This window comes from Thermobia domestica, chromosome 2 (assembly GCF_964235325.1).
Source record: "Thermobia domestica chromosome 2, izTheDome1.hap1.1, whole genome shotgun sequence".
Classification (NCBI taxonomy): Eukaryota; Metazoa; Arthropoda; class Insecta; order Zygentoma; family Lepismatidae; genus Thermobia; species Thermobia domestica.
Window position 1 is genome coordinate 290,916,544 of NC_137455.1, and position 16,713 is coordinate 290,933,256.

A 16,713-nucleotide genomic window follows, 5' to 3' on the forward strand; every position below is an offset into this window, starting at 1 on the left:
TGTCAACGAGTAATTCAACTCGATTACCTCTTGTTTCACAGAATCACATGAAGAGTTTTGATAGCATCTTAATATTTGAAATATTTGATGAAAGTGGGAGAAAACACTAACATAAACCTAACATAAGAAAGAGGTACGGGTACCGCTTTTTCTAAATCTATCAAACATTCTCGCACACGAAAATGGAAGCAACAATCTTAAGCTTTTTTCTGGATTTGCTGAAGTATGCACTGAGAAAAAAAATGTATGTGGCGTACGTAAAATCGTATGTTACATTTGTAAATCCTGTAACTTTGGACTTAACGTACAGTAAAGGTATAAATGTTTTATAACACTTTCTGATAAATGTTCCATCCAGGGCCGGATTTAGGCATGGGCCACATGAACCCGGGATCAGGGCGGCAATTTAAAAAAAAATTAAAAAACGATAAAACTATTGAAAATACGTATTTCACCAACGATTCAATGAAATAAGCAAAAGGCATTTTTTTAAATGGCCATGACCGATAATATTGTAGCAGATTAGTCGTAGCAACTATTGTCATAAGTCCGTTGGTTATTATGGTGGTTTGATCAGTTGTCGGTTGATCTTTTGAAAAGGGCGGCAGTAGGCAGCTCGACACTCATACTTTCACAAATTGGCGTGTATTTATTGATTTATTCCGGATCATTTTTTGACTTGTTACAAGAACTCTATATTTTTTTCTTCCTCGACCCATCGATGGAATATTTTAGAATCATTTTTCAAGTCTGACGGTAAGAACATTTCTATCAAATCACTGAGTATAACGAGATGGTCCGCCGGGGAAGATGCATACAAAAGCTTCAACAGAGATTTTGAGGCAATTGCAAAGGCTCTGAAATATATGATTCTCAGTCAAGATGAAAATGAAAAAACAAAGACCAAAGCTAAACGGCTTTCAAAAAAAATTCTTTCTCCTGAAACTTCGTTTATAGCAACCTTATGGAGAGACATTCTCAGTAGATTTAATTCTGTGAATGAAAAGATACAATCCGATAATATGACTGTATCTACAGTCGTGAGTCTATACACATCTCTCATTACATTTGTGGATGAACTAAAAGGTATGTTTAAGTTCTATAAGATGGCTGGTAAAGACTGTTCTTGAAATTGATGGTGAATGAATAGGAAGCAGGCCCAAAAGATTAAGAAAAAGAAAGAAATTGTTTGATGAATCAGAATCACCTTAATCAGAAGAGGAAAAGGAGATTTAAAAAACATATTATAGTCTTCAAGAAACCTTTGTTGCGCTCATTGACAAGCTTCTTTCCGAATTGAACAAGAAAAATGCGGTCAACAATGAATTTCTCAGCAGATTTTCCTTCTTAACAAATCTATGCAACTTGAGTGCCGAAGAAATCACCTCAGCAGCGACTTTTCTGCAAGACTTTTAGCTCAAGAGAAGTTGGAAAGTGCTGAAGAAATGTCACTATCGCAGCTTAACCGATTCCTCATATCGAAAACTCTTCAGGACTTATATCCTAAAATAAGTATTTGCCTTAATGTGTTTTATGTACACCAGCAACTAACTGTGAGGCGGAAAGATCATTTTCCACACTGTCAAGAATCAAAAACTATTTGAGACTTGTTCATCTAGCTGTTTTAGTCATCGAAAATGACTTGACACTTAACCTTGATTTTGATGACGTCATTAATGATTTTGCCAATGTCAAAACAAGCCATAAACAATTTTGATGCACAAAAGTTTCAGAAACGTCATTTTGTAAAATTTTAGGTACAATAATATAACTTTTTATATCATTTAAGATTGTTTTATATTTTGCCATGTTTTACACCATGCAATTTTGAATAGGTTTGGCAGAAGCCAGGCAAGTTTTAATGAATCTGCTCCAAATGTTGGCCAGATATAGGAATTAAAATATATGACATAAAATAAGTAATAAGAAATAAGAACAGTAATCACTAGTAATAGTAATAATTAGTAATATTAATTTAGTAGCAAACGTAAAAGTAATATTTTAAGAAGTGAATCCAAGAGAATTGAAGTTTTGGAAAGCGATGCTATTGGTATGGTTAGAGCGACAATTTCGCTAGGGCCCATGGGCGCAAAACATGGAAATCCGGCCCTGGTTCCATCTATACGTACTTTCCGTATGAAACAATATAGGCGATCAGGATCTCACATACAAATGGACGTACATCTATATAATTGACGAAGGTAACATATATATATGTATGTAATATAAGGAAGACTGTTAGATATCAGACATCCTGTAACGACATGATGTAACATCTAAGGTCAGTGCCTATGTAGCATACGGATAACGTAGGCTCCGTACTGATTTCTGTAGTAAGCAAGAGGATTCCGTAGTGTGTGTGTGTGCACAACGATTGACATTTGCTTTCCAATAAGCAGGACAGGAGTGGAAAGAATCGTCCCAAATACTTCCCGTAGAACGTGTGCAACGTGTGCCAACCACCTTGACCAGTGGCGTATAATGGTTTGATGGCTTGGGCTACCACTCACACCTGTACATTAATAATAATAATAATAATAATAATAATAATAATAATAATAATAATAATAATAATAATAATAATAATAATAATAATAATAATAATAATAATAGCTCTCCCTCTTTGGTGTAATGAGTAACTTCTAGTTGGCCCAGCTCCTCTTTTGTAATGCCTATGCCCTTGCTGCTGGTCTAACCGCTAGAGCGCGGGCCTTTAATAGACATGGTCCCGGGACGATTTTCGGGTGCATTATGATGGTTTAGATTCTGCCTTAGCCTGTCGGTCTATGCCTCATGTAGCCTCGGTGCTGCAAAGGAACACTTCTATCAAACAAGCAAACAAATAATAATAATAATAATAATAAAGAAATGAAATGAAATATTTAAGTTTTATGTCCCACAGTTATGCCTACTAGACTAAAGGAAACGGTGATGATGGGAAATGAATGTAATGGTGGAATGAAGAAAGTAAGAAGAAACGGGAGAACCCCAAGCATACGGTGTTTGTCTACCATAAATTCCACTTGGCGAGAGGAGATCGAACCAGGAACCCCATGCACCAGAAGTGAACGCTCTGCCACTGAACCACCGCGGCCTCTTATAAGAGAAAGAGTACAGATGAACTGTAAGATCAAATTTTCATGCTACATCAATCATTTCCCTGTTAAACAAGTATAGTTTTATTGAGAAAGTGTGCAAATATGTGTTGAGTTACGATGTTTTGAGGCAGGTCCGGACCCGTTGGACCCCAGTGGGTGCACCACTGTGTGCGAGTTATAAAGAACGATGAAATAGGCGATTAGCAACAAAGGAGCCTCAGTCTGTAAGAGCTTTCGCAACGTAACGCTAATAAATGAAAAAGTAATTATAACTATGACGACTATTATACTGTAAAACACAAAATTTGCATTGCGGTGACGCAAACCAATACGGAATGAGGCTCAAGATGTTTGAGACAATTCCCAGAGTCTTCCAAAATGCGCTGTCATTTTCGTATGCTTCCCTTTACCTTCGTTCACACCGAAGAAACCGATTACTCTAGAGGCAACTAGTGTTACCTGCTAGCCCATTCGCACGCTGCGGGTGGAGGTGGAACGAAGGGGAATGCGCTGACAATTACACGATTCTTCTTGCAGTTAAGTAACTAGAGGTTCCCTGCTTCGTCGCCAGATTGAAAATCTCTTACGGAAGCGAGACAGAATGAGTAAAGAAAGTTAGTGGATGTTTCTAAATACATACTTTTCGCAGAATCTTTTAACATTAAAAAAAGATACTAAAATATAAAATTATAAATATAAATTAGTTTATATTATATTAACTTTATTTTGTAATGTTCTAGGGCTACGCCGGTAGCCCACAAAATACGCCACTTACCTTGACTTTCTCAATAATTTATGAAATAATATGTTTGTTACTTGCAATTTGTATATGTGATTACAGTATTACAATGGAATCAGTTTCCAAACGATGGAATCAATTTCTCAGCATGTAATACAAATATCAGGGTTTCTCAACATGTAATATAAATATCAGTGTATTTGCCACAAAACTATGTGAAAAATAAAATCGCTCATTCTGCAAAACAGGACCACACGCTATGGGTTATGTTTCTGTTCTTCATAATATGGCAACGCTAAGCGTGAAAAAAAAAAAAAAGTTTGAACTCCTTTCTGCGAAACAGGAGCACACGAAACGACTCAGGCAACTTTGTTCATTTCGTAAATACACTTCACTAATAACGCTATAATGTTGCATATATTAATCCTTACGAAAATATCCACAAGAGGTAATTTACTCTAGGGCTGAGTATTTTCGGGCGAAGTTTTCCGGTAACCATATAAAATTGTTTGTATTTCGCAAAAAAAAAAAAAAAAAAAAAAAAAAAGTTTCATTAATAGGTGGAACATGAAACATAACATGATTTAGTTTAAGGTATTGGAGAGAGAAAGTTTAGTGTGGTGGCCCCTACCTTTTATTTAAAATAATTTAATCATTAAAAGTCCATACTTATAAGTTTTATTAGTGAAGGAACCACAAACGTATAATAATTTCTGAACTTTAGTGCGTTCCAAACGCGGCATTTATTTGGAAGTCTAGATGTCTCCAGCAGCAACGGATATCAAAAGAATCTTATGAATATGCTTTATTCGTTACTTGCATGTGAACGGAATGAAATTAGGAAGTATTACCTGATTTTTTAAACCGATATATTTGACTCACTTCTTTATCAAATAACAAAATATATCTTTTTTATGGGTACACATTAAATATTATCACAAATGCAGAAAGACTACCATTTATAAACTAGGAAACACAATTAAGTACAAAATGGGAAATTTTTGTATAGTTGCAGTGATGCCAATTCGTGGGGAAAATCCCATTTCATGAGATATTTTAAACAGTTATTTTTCGAAAAGGGATAAAGGAACATATATAGGCTACGGTATTTCTAATATGTATACATATCTAATAATCCACATCAACATGGTACTCTAGGGATGGAAAATAGACATAATTGGCCTTATGCAGAGTCATTCTGACGCGTGATTAGTATCATACTAAAGAGTTCGACTAACATATGTTTCGCGCAGTAGTCAGGCCTTTAGCATGACGCTAATCATTCGTCAAAACGACTCTGCATAAGGCGGCGTGACTCATCAATAAGCGTGGAACCATTAACTGTCAAAACTCTCGAAATCATTTCTTTGTTATCAGGAAATTGTTTGTTATTTGAAAGTGATTTGTGGAGTCATTTAATCACGTATGATTCTCAAAAGCAAGCACCAAGGAACTTAAGTTGAGCTCTGGTATATAAGATAAAATTTAAACAAACAAACAAAAAAAAGTTGACCAACTTCAACATAAGCGCTGAAAAGTAGAAAATAATAAAAGCGCTAGATAGCAGAAAACAATTCATTCCATAATATCCATTAAAAAAAAGAGTGGTTTGTGCATACCAAACAGATTAATGTCTGATGTAAAATTAGTTTGGATGGTAATTTTATGAGGCATTGTTTGTTTAAGATAATGGCAATGAATTATTTTCTACTTTTAATTGTTTTATTATTTTCTGCTTTTTTAGCTCTTTTATAATCTACTTTTTAGCGTTGTTTCTTAGTTTTTATTTGTTACTTTTTAATGCGTTCTTGAAGTCGGTTATTCTTCTTTTAAGCTTATTTATTTTTCCCGTTTTTCCTTACCACGATAGTTTAGTTAGATACCTAAACTAAAGATGGGACATCCTATAAAATGGGTCGGCCTACACAAAACATGTGTGACTAATATATATATGTCACACATATAGACATAACTGGGTCTATATGTCTTAACTTTATAGTACTGGCACCTGTGTAACTTTATAGTACTGGCAATGTACTTTTGAGTTAAATAGTTTAGTGATTTCTCGTTGTCAAAAGTACATTTTCATATCAAATATTGTCTACGCTTGAGCAACGTCATACACTGATTCAACAGTAAACAATACCTTGCGAACAATGGTTGTTTTATTAAATAGATTAGATACGTGAAAAAGTGACTGATTAATACTCTTCTAGGGAAAAAGTAAATGGAATATACAATTGGCAAACAGCCTATTTTATTTAGTCAGTTATAATTTTGATCCACAAGATATTGTATTAGTCTCTGTTTGGTATTGAAATTAAACATAAGCTAATTTTAATACGGAGTAAATATGATTTAGACAAATATACGGTAAGAAATATAATGATATGGATTAAACATCGCCAGATATATACGTCTGTCCATAGTAAGTAAATATTGAAACTCCTTATACCTTACATTCAGAGGCGGCCACAGAGCAGTTTGGTATTACTACTTGAGCACTTCTGTTGCGTTCGCCCTTACTATTTAATCAATAAGCGTGGTATATTCTTGAATCTATACTTTTTTCTTTAACTATTACTTGTACCTTCTGATCATATATTGTTTCCATTAATGATAATTTCTTGATTATATTCGTATGTAGAGCATAGTTTATATTGAGAATATTTTGACCTATTTATTGTCCCAATCAGGGGAGTTAAAGTGAGGGGGAATGTTAGGGACGCCGTTACACCACTTCCAAAAAATAATTATGGCGTCCCTCCACTTCATAAAAAAAATTACAATGTGCAAAGATAGGCATGGGGGATGGTGTGACGTCATGCGTCTCCCTACCTTTTCAGATCCACTTTTACCCCTGATCCCAATTAAATTCTATATGTTTGTACATAAACTAATTTCAAACAGATAAAGCAAACTAAACACATTAGTATATGTCTATGCATATCCTTTAACTTTGTTCATCTCAGAAAAACAGTTTAAATTCCACATCCCATTCATTTTAATTGAAGCCCAAGCCTCATATGACATCGTACTAAAAACGAAAAATTAAAAATGCTAATTGATAAAAATAAAACTCCAGATAGCAATTATGCCAGTAGAATGTTGACACTAACTGCAAGGAAAATAGGTCGGTGTTCGATCAGTGGCGCATGTATTCATATCTCATGGTAAATTGTATATCAATGTATCGTGCAATCTCGGTGTTTAAAAACAAATGTTAAGCCACAAAAACACAAAAAACAAAACTAAAACCAGAAGAGTGACTGACTGATAGAGCGTTCACATCTGATTTAAATGATCCATGATTCAGTTAAAAGCTTCGAATATTTGTGAATCATGATCGTGGATTTACTAAGGACTCTGCCCAGGGGCTATTTTGAGATGGTCATTGAGCAATTTCTTTCTTGAGTTTTCACGAACATTTAAGCTTTGATTATAAATAACTCTTATGTTTTTGGAGATAAAATTAAGATTTCTTGTGTACAGAAAGCTTGGAGCTTTTTCGGTTCACTCAAGTGCAGACAAAGTCAAAAATAACACTCTTCAACAAATCAGTGAGATATTTTAAAAATGTATTTATGTTCGGGATTGCCCCAGTGTTCGGGGTAACTCCGAACATACTGTTTACTTTAAACTTTCCTTTACGAAACAAGCGAAATGCATTAAAATACATTAAAAATATACCTAATTTAATATTTAAATCTTTAGTAAGAATTTAATTACTGATATAACTAATAAATATAACAAACTATTCTAATTAATAAAGCTAGTAACACTTATTGTTAAGACATAATCTATTTCCCAAACCAATTTCATTAACTTATTACTTATTTTTCAATTATTTTTAAATTCTATATTTTGATAATTTATTTCATACCATAGGGCAATCTCGATACTTCGCGGTAATGGAAAACATTCTAACATTTTCCCATGAGACGCCATTTTATTGTTATAGTTGAAACTACTTGTTAACTGCACACAGGCTAGTATGTTTACAAAGAACGTGCCCACATTGTTGAATCGTTGTAAGTGAATCGACAAAAACAACAAAACATCTCCTTCCTGGCAATCGATTCAACTGACTTCCACCAAATTTATGCTACATTTTTTCAGGTCTCCTCTCTCTCTCTCTCTCTCTCTCTCTCTCTCTCTCTCTCTCTATATATATATATATATATATATATATATATATATATATATATATATATATATATATATATATATATATATATATATATATATATATATATATATATATATATATATATATATATATATAAAATAGAGAGTTTGTTTGTGTGTTTGTCTGTCCGTGTGCGGCCTGGGGAACAGACGAGGGACCAAGAGTTACCAAATTTTAGTCACGAATACCTTGGTCCAGGCTCCAGCCCAGAGTTAAGCGTTTTTGTCAAAATTCGAACCAGGGGATCTCAGGGGGGCGTTTACCGGGACATGTAAAAGTAGTAGAAAATGACCGATATTAGTGTCGAATTCATAGCTATCGCGGTCGCTGAAATCAATGGTGAAACTCCGATCTCATTAACTTCCAAATTCATGCTATTCGGCTCCGGGCCGGGGGCCACCGGGGGTGGTGGTGAGATACCGAGACATAAAAGTAATCCAAAATGACCGATATTAGTGTCAATTCCATAGTTTTCGCGGTCGCTGAAATCAATGGTGACACTTCCATTAGCGATGACTTGCAAATTTAGTTACAATTGTATGCAGTCAGGGAGTCAGCGGAGGGGGGGATCCGAGACATGTAAAAAAATAGCCCAAAATGACCGATATTAGTATCAAATCCATAGTTTTCGCTATCACTGAGATCAATGGTGATACTCCCACAGGCGTTGACTTCCAAATACAGCCTCCGTGCGAAGCATGGGTATATTCAACTAGTATACAGTATATATATAGTATATGATCATTATTATACTAGATATAATGAATAGTATAGTAAGATACTAATGAAGAGCTCCCTGTTGCATATATGTGGCCGTAGGAGACCCGGATTCGATTCCCAGCGGGAGCTCGTGTGGTTCGGATCCCACATTAAGCTATAGGTCCATGTCTCATATAGCCTCGCTGTTGAACGGGATGCTAAACTCAAATTCAATCCAATAAACTACAACGAGTTGTTTTGCATTTAATATAACGTAATCTATATTTAACTATATGTAATAATCATTATATTAATAATAAGTTACCATGAATATATGAGATATTAAAAGCTTACACTTCTTTTATTTCAAAAGATGACTACTGGAAACCATTACATCACAAATATATGTCAAATATACTTCTTCGTGACATCAACTATATATCTTCATGACAACCACCCTTATGAATAATAATCTTTTTTTCTTGACAACCTAATCAACAAACATTTTCTTTTTCAATATAATATTTCTGCTCAATTATTGCGCCTCTGATCATATTCATAAAACAGGTACAGATTGAAGATTATTATTCATAAGGGTGGTTGTCGTGAAGATATATAGCTGATGTCACGAAGAAATATATTTGACATATATTTGTGATGTAATGGTTTCCAGTAGTCATCTTTTGAAATAAAAGAAGTGTAAGCTTTTAATATCACATATTCATGGTAACTTATTATTAATATAATGATTATTACATATAGTTAAATATAGATTACGTTATATTAAATGCAAAACAACTCGTTGTAAAACATACTAATGAAAAGCGTGAAACTGCTTTTATCAGCGGGCTGCTTGTTCTCCATTTTTTCTTCCACCAATGTTCCCACCATAATTAATTGTAATTATCATCCATATCATTTATGCTACAAGGTACAACTGTAAGATATTAAACTAATAATTTAATTGCATTAACCAAAGCAATATACATACATATATATATATATATATATATATATATATATATATATATATATATATATATATATATATATATATATATATATATATATATATATATATATGTGTGTGTGTGTATGTATATATATATAAGCATAAGCAAATGTGTTATAAAACAGTTTTTCATTAAGAAATTAGATCTTCTCTTCCCACTATGCTGATCAATATCAGTATCTCTACTTCATAGGCTATAATCATCTTAGGAAGCGATAGAACTTTTGCTACTATCTATGTATTATCCAGTAGATATACATATATGATATTTGTTTACAGCATGTTGTCATTTAAGTTAATTCAGAGAAAATTTTACTTGCAAATCATGAGTAAGCTTTTTAATTAGCGTAACACCATAAAATGCAATTTAACGATTCTTCAATAGTAAGTGGCTTCGAATGAAAACAAAGAATTGCTAGTATATGAAGCAGAACATGACGTCACTGTTATTGCGTTCGTTATGTTATGTGGAATGTACTGTGAATGTACTCGATTTCTCAACAGAAACCTGTCTAGAATAGGCATGACTTTCACAGTGCACACAAGAGTCGTGTTTATGTATTTTTAATTAGTTTATATTGTATTTCAAAATAATGTTGTGAAAATAAATTCTTGCTTCATTCTTTCATATAAACTTTAACTGTTCAAGTTCGTGTAAAATAATTATACTAATCTAAGTTTATATGATGTAGAATCATCGAATCTAGCGGACGTGACGATTGTCTCATTATCGAAGAATATTTAACAATTTTTGTTTGTGATAAATATATTTTTACAATACTTCATTTCTGTTGTTTAAAATAAAAACACGAAAAAATGCACAGATCTTCTTTCAAATAGTCGAAACCAACCAAATTCAATCTTATGCTATCACGTTGTGAACTATATATGTTAATTAACAGATATGGATGGACATTGTTTTTTGTTTCTTCTTGTTGTTGTTCTTTTCTTCTTTTTCTTCTTCTCATTATTATTGTTATTATTATTATTATTATTATTATTATTATTATTATTATTATTATTATTATTATTAGTAGTAGTAGTAGTAGTAGTAGTAGTAGTAGTAGTAGTAGTAGTAGTAGTAGTAGTAGTAGTTGTTGTTGTTGTTGTTGTTGTTGTTGTTTTTAGTGCCATGCCATGGGGGGAGCGAGTGGGGCGACGGTCTTGGGCGCGGAAGTAAGGGAGCACAAAATTAGGGAGGAAAAAGAAAAAAGAAGGAAAGAAAAAACGAGAGAGGAAAAATTAATTGAAATATTACTAGTATGTACTTAAATACTCTCCCTACTTTAGGGGGCCGCGGTGGCTCAGTGGTAGAACGTTCACCTCTGGTGCTTGGGGTCCCGGGTTCGATCCTAGCGAACTTTGTGGTGGACAAACACCGTGTGCGTGGGTTTCCTCGGGGTTCTCGTGTTTCCTCCCACTTTCTTCATTCCACCATTTTCAATCATTACTCATCATCCCCGTCTCCTTTAGCCTAACCGGCATAACCGTGGGACGTAAAACTCACAGATTTCATTTCATTTCATTTCTCCCTACTTTAGGAAATGGTCCTATAATATTACTCATGTTAGGAAAATGCATGTGCAGTGTGCACATATATAAAATGGAATGAAAAAAGTAATAAAAAGTGCTCAAATTCAAAGAAAAGCAGCGTTTATTTTTTGAAAATTTTCTTATTTCGCGCCAACCATGCTGCCGCTTCGCGCCTTGTCTGTCGACCTATTCATATGTATGGGGGGGGCCGTCGTATACTCTCTTCCCGGGCGCTGATTTTCCATGGCACGGCACTGGTTGTTGTGCTAATGTGAATAGCTTTTCTATATTCTATCCCTTCGTAGATTACTACCTGATATGAATAGATGCATCTGTTGTGATCAAGGGTGCCATTTTTATGAGATCAGGGGGCAATTGCCCCCTGAGTTTGAGATATATTAATATACCCTATATCTTAATCAATAATATACTAAACAAAAACACGAAACTATACTTACATACATGGAAAATCTTACCCTAACTCCCTTCCAAAAGCAAAACATGAAAATGACAGTATTGATTGTGATGCACACTTCTAGAAATTAATTGGATAATAGTATTACACTGATAATATAAAAATGTGCCCAAAAATAAAAGTATAATTGTTAATTTAAATAACAATAAATCAAGCAATTTAGTGTTGAAGGGTAGAATTATTTGTAGAAACAAGAATGATGAAACAAGTGAGAACACAATATATTTTAAAGAAAATTAGCATCATTCAAAATATGTCGATGCACATACACGTTGTTCCCTTGCGTCAGTGTCCAAATCAACATAATTAATACATCAATCATTGAGACACGTTAAATGCTCAATGACGTAGGAAGGAACGAAATGATGCAATTGTTTGTTTCTTTACATCAAGCATGGTTCTTACAACGGATTGAGTGTAGGAACTATACGTAGTACTGCATAAGAAACAATGTGTTCCATTTTACATTGTGCAACTTCCTTGCAATGGAAATTGAATTTTCTTGGTCTCCTTTCAATACTACGACAGATTTGCAAATTGTTTAAGTCCAGTATTTAAATCGGAAGAGGTAGACGTGCCATTTCCAGCTTCAATAGAGAAACATGGACGGAAATGGTGCCTATTCTTGGGACATTAATTCCATATTTTTAAAATCTAGCTCTCTCCCTCAACACACACACACACACACACACACACACACACACACACACATATATATATATATATATATATATATATATAGATAGATAGATAGATAGATAGATAGATAGATAGATAGATAGATAGATAGATAGATAGATACCTAATCCATGTGTAAAAAACATTCCTTGCTATCTTTTACCGGTTTTATTCTGATACATGTAGAGAGATAGATGGACAAACAGAGCGTCCTAAGACTTCCCATACTTACGCATAGCATAGCTCCCCGGTTCTAATCCTATGGTCGACTATCCTTCAATGATAGTCTTGTGTAGTTTACTTAACACGCAATCTCCGTACGTATAAAAGAGTAAACTTTCCACTGACCTACTGATGAATCTCCGAGACTATTGAGAGTATAAACTTAAAATTTATGTCTAAATGGTTTTCAAAGACTACTAATAAGAATGGGTTTTGCAAAATTCGACTCTAAGGAGCAAACGAAGGCTTGAACCCTTCCTCCGTGCTCACCAAACTGTTGGCCATAAAAACTTCAAATTATGTATGAATATTTCTTCCTTGAATTCTAGGCAGTAGACATGAAAGGACTTTGCGAAATATGTGTCCTGAAGAGCAAAGGAAATATCTAACACTTTATCGCGTTCACTATATTTCCGAAAGTTGAAATGTTGGCTACATATTTTCCTCACACTTTAGACCAGACTACGAACAAGGCGAAGTGTTTTGAACTTAACCATCAAGGATGGAAAGGGAGATTAAATGCTTTTTAATTTTTTTAAAAAAAGGTTTCTGAAACCGTTCGTCCTGTGTAGTTGAAAATTTGAACAAATGTCTTCCTAAGACGAAGTTTCGATATGAATATAAAAAGTGTAATTACAATTTTTTCGAGACTGGGAAAAGACTTTTGGAGAAAATACACTTTTTTTAAGCATTGATTCATTGTAAATATTTCAATTTTTTAACGCAAAATTTCTTATGTAAAAGCAAAGATACCAAGAAGTGTTTCTCAATTAGTAGTTGGAATATTGATTAATTTCAACCTAGACTAATGTATACGATAATAGACCGCCAGAGCATAACCCAAGATGTAGGAGAAAGACTAGAACCCCACTTTCCCTCTATATGGACACTAATGAAAAACAAAGACAAATAATGTAATAATACGTTACATTCCATAAAAACGAAAATACGAGAACCAAAACTAACAAATAAGAGTGCGCTGGATATGGAATTCAAATAATAGACTTTCGGATCAATAATGAATATTGAATTCCTTCACTACTCTGGTCTCTGCAACATCAGCTAATGAGAATGCGCTCTGATTCACGGATTTATATAAGCGTTTATATAATGAATATGAAATTTCAAATTTAAAAGCAAGGTTCATTGAACTTAATTTTCAGACCGATGTTTCCCAATTTTCGACGTCCATCCAGCGTCGTATGGCAAACTGGGAGGAGTCACGTGAATAAAAGACGTGACAACCACTAGATCTAGAAAGCCCCTGGTACACCTGTTTAAGACAGGGCGACGCAGCGCACTGATCACGTGTTAATCTCTAGGTTGGATGTAGTTCAGCCAGTCGCTAACAGATGACATTGGAGCTCCTTAGGGCCATAAAGGAATGTCACACCAAATGGTTTGGTTTGCTTTTTAGGCTTTTGTATCGTAGATAAATGTTTAGACTTAATTCGACCCTGGTCATTTGATGGCTCGTGAATTCAACTACGTGAATTAACTATGTGAAACTCAATCACTACTATATTGTTCAAGCCATTTTTATAGAGATATATTCATTGCATTAGTATGGTGTGTTCAATGCATAAGGGAATCAAGTTCACTTCTGGTCATTTTGGACATATTTCATCTTTAAGATCTCTAAAACTCCTCTCAGAGCTTTAATGATTCGTGTCCATATATTGTAAACTACCAAATGGTCTCAGTATTACTGTGAGTGATATTTTGCTTTCTTCCTTCGGCATTTTTGATATAGAGTTCGCGTAAACTCGAAGTCTCGCACAAATTCGAATGTTTCATATGGGCATCTTAGGGAAGTACCCGAGCCCCCTTCTATTTCATTCTAGGTCAAGGATCTAAAAACGATGAAACATGTGTTTAATTATTTTAGATGAAAAGCCCAAACACTAAGTCTCATCTCTAACCTTAAAGGATTCCGAAATATGAACATCTTGTTATAATAATTGTAACTTCTCTTCTAGGACAGATATAGTGTGTTCAAAAAGTTACACAGCCTTATGGGGAATCACATGATTTTTTAAAAAAAATTCATTATAAGTGCTGAAGAACTAAGCAGCCATGTCCCTACGTTACAGCACGTATATTCATTGTGACAAATTAGTGCTACATTCGCACCAGCAGTTATACTTTACCAAGAGGCCTTACACAGACAAATAAGAACGGTTGCTCTAAATAGATCCTCCATCAAATGAATGTACGATAAGTTCCAGGAGACAGCTAGCGTAGTGGACGCATCGAGAACTGAAGAATAGTTGAACGATATGCGAGCTGCATATATTGTGAGTCCAAGAAATCAGTGCAACGACTTTGGAGCCAGTGCAAGTGTTTGAAATTGTGCTCCTATAAAGTTAGAGTAGTCTAGCAACTGCTGCCTGAAGACATAGATGCCCGAAAAGACTATTGTCGTTTGTTTGTTCATGGAATCTGTAATGTCAGAAAGGAAGAAACTCGATTATTAGTACTGGACTGGTGAGGCGTAGTTCCATCTGAATAGATACATTAATGCCCAAAAATCTCTGGTATGGACTAGAGGCAACCCACAAGTTCTCAAGAAATTGTCTCTGCATTTACAGAAGATTGGCGTTTGACGTGCCATATTATGCAGTCATGTGCTCATTCTTTGAACAGACATTGTCCTCTGAACGGAACATCACAATAGTTAGAGAATTTGTTACAACGTTGTCAGCTGAGAATTGGAACGCGAATGGTTTCAACATGACAATGCCACATCCCATACCGCTGCGAGCACAATGCATTACTTGGAAAGATGTTTTTTCAGGACATTTAGAGTTATATATATAACTCTAAATGTCTCATTATGTTAAACGAGAAATCCGAAGACCAAATTTTACGTCTCTAAACTTAAAGAGATTTCGAGTTATGATTTTTTTTTTTAAATAATAATTGTAATCTTTGCCCCTTTTCTATCCACTTCTTTTCTTCTTTTCTAGATCAAATATAGAAAAAAACCCACTGAAACATGTATCTAAATACTTTAAGTAAGCAGTCTAAACACTGAATTTCATGTCTCTAACCTTGAGAGATTCCGAGATATTGTCTTTCTTTTTGTCATAATTGCAAATCCCACTTCTTTCCTTCACGCACCATTTTCTTCCATTCTATGTTAAATATTATCAGAAAACGCGGAAATACCTATCTAATTATGTTAAATGAGACATTCATATTACAAGTTTCCTGTCCCTCATCTTCAAATATTCCGAGATATGGTCATGTAATTGACATTATTTCCACCTTTCCTCGTTGAATTTAAAAAATGCCTCTCCTTAGTCCTATGTTACGTCACAAATTCTATTCGCTGTCCAAATTTAAAGTTTCTAGCTTAAGCGATTTGACCAGGGCACTGATTAGTGAGTCAGTAACTCACTCACTGAGGACGTCCTTCATATATAGAGATAGCTCCTATAATGCAAAAAAGAAGGTAAGTGAACTATACCATGACATACACACTTTATATTTTAATTCTCACAGTTTCGTTAATTAGACTTGATTTCCTTGTACTCTGAACGATTCATAAGCTATCGTTATGATGAAAAAGATTTAAAAAAAGAGTTAGGTCACTAAATACATTAAGACCATTCTCACTTGTCTTCTTTTTATTTCAAAACGTGGATAGCCCTCGTATGTTATAAACATTCCTTTATTTATTTCTTTTTTTTTTAAATGACATTTCCATTTATGCCGGGACTGTTCGCGCGATCTCGTAATCCAAATCTCTTGAAGACGAAATAATACATATAATAGGATACTACCTACATTGCAAGGTAGCGTTTTTCAATATTTTTTCCAGTTTTTAATACACTAACTTTCATTTACAGTTCTGTCGCACACATATAATAATAATAATAATAATAATAATAATAATAATAATAATAATAATAATAATAATAATAATAATAATAATAATAATAATAATAATAATAATATAATAATAATACCATGGATACTTTGTAGTTTTTTTTTATCATAAACAAACAGTAACTGCAACTGTCTTACTATCAAACAGAAAAATACTTAAATGAACATTTCTAT